The following is a 1950-nucleotide window of genomic DNA, read 5'->3' on the forward strand; positions in this document are numbered from 1 at the left end:
CCACTAGCGTGTTCCGGGCCGCGCCGGGAGCACCGGCCCCCTCTATGCCCCCGCCCACATCCCCGCCCATTATCCCCGCCCATTATTCGCGGCTGCCCCGCCCCTCCGGCCTCGGTGCCCTTCGCAATCACCCAGGTCGAGAGTGCGCAGAGGGTGTGGACGCAATGTCTCCTGGGAATTGTAGTCGCTTTTTACTTCACTGCCTAGCATCCAGGACTTCGAGGATTTCCCTGAGACGCGGGACCTCAATTATTGAGAATTAAGGTGGACTGTTTGACAGTTTTCTCCCCTATTTTAAGCATATCTTTAAAAGGCTATTGTTTTAAATAACGCCACCATTCCTTTAAAGAAAAACCTGAAAGAAGCTAGGATCAGGTCATGAATATTATTCTGTAGTATATATATTAAAGAAATTGAAGTACACAAATCTAGTGACACCTTCAGAATTTATATACTGGAAGCACTAGGGCTGGCAATCTGGAAAGAAGAGCCGTTTTGCATAGTATTTAGGAAAATTAGAGAAAATGCTGTATGTCCCTATTAGAATGGGAGAGGGGGCGTGAGTGTGGGCAAGTAGTGACAGAGATACAGACACGGCCACTGCAGATGCTATAGAGAAGTGTTTCAGACTTTGTAGATGGTTCTGCCAAATTGAGAATAAATAATTCCAGGCCCCAAATTTCATTGCCCCAAATCTTAATTTTCTTGTGGATCCACCTGCAGGTCTCCCAACCTCTGGCTTGGGTGCCGGGAGAGGTCACGCAGTACCAAAGACTTGAGAGGGTATGGACACCTTTTCCTTTCTCCTTCACAGCGCCACCTCTTCTTGTCCAAAGGACAGCCCTTGCTTGGCAAGAAAGGCAGCTCCCTACTTATTCTTTTGTTAGTTCTCAGACCACCACTGACATGACAGTATCCTTTTCCAGATTTTTACTATTATTTAAGCAACCTTCTTCTGAAATTATTTAGGTTGAATAATAACTAAATTTAATGAGGAGTTTGTAATCTAATGAGATTTGCTCACCAAATAACAGGTTCGAATGTGTGTATGAATGTACATTCAGATTATATACCATGCCTAGAGGTGCTGTACATAATCTAGCTTTTGCATACCTCTTCACTTTATTTGGTGTCATGGGACAACCCCTTCACTGAAGGCTCCAGCCATGCTCACAGCTACCTTGGGCCTTAGCTCTTGTTCTTCCTTCTACCCACTAGAATGTAACTCCATTATCTGGACATTTGGGCACACAGTGAGTGAGTGAATGAATGAATGAATGAATGAATATTTCACTAGATCCTAAGCTTTCCAAGGGCAAGGATCATTTGCCATTGTATTATTAGATCTAATGCAATCCCTGGCATGCAGTAGGGTATTTCGTAAATGTTTGTTGAATAAAAGAATAATTGAATAGGAACCTTAAATAATATAAAAAGTAATGTTTTTTGAATAAAGGAATGATTGAATGAATGGGGTTCACAAATAAAAGAAAATTGAGATTTGATGCAAGTGATCCAATTTGGAATGATTTTTAGTTTTTTGTTTGTTTTTTTTTTAAATATATTTTATTGATTTTTTCCAGAGAGGAAGGGAGAGAGATAGAGAGAAACATTGATGAGAGAGAAACATCGATCAGCTGCCCCCTACACACCCCCCATTGGGGATGTGCCCGCAGCCAAGGCACATGCCCTTGACCGGAATCAAACCCGGGACCCTTCAGTCCACAGGCCGACGCTCCATCCACTGAGCCAAACCGGTTTCGGCAATTTTTAGTTTTATTGAAACATAAATATAGTCTGGCTGGTGTGGTTCACGGTTTGATTCCCTGTTAGGGCACATGCCCCAGTTGTGGGCTCCATCCCCAGTAGGGTGTGTGCAGGAGGCAACCAATAGATGATTCTTTCATCATTGATATTTTTATCTCTCCCTCTCTCCTCCTCTCTCTGAAA

The sequence above is a fragment of the Myotis lucifugus genome, unplaced genomic scaffold (assembly GCF_000147115.1).
Source record: "Myotis lucifugus unplaced genomic scaffold, Myoluc2.0 scaffold_256, whole genome shotgun sequence".
NCBI lineage: Eukaryota > Metazoa > Chordata > Mammalia > Chiroptera > Vespertilionidae > Myotis > Myotis lucifugus.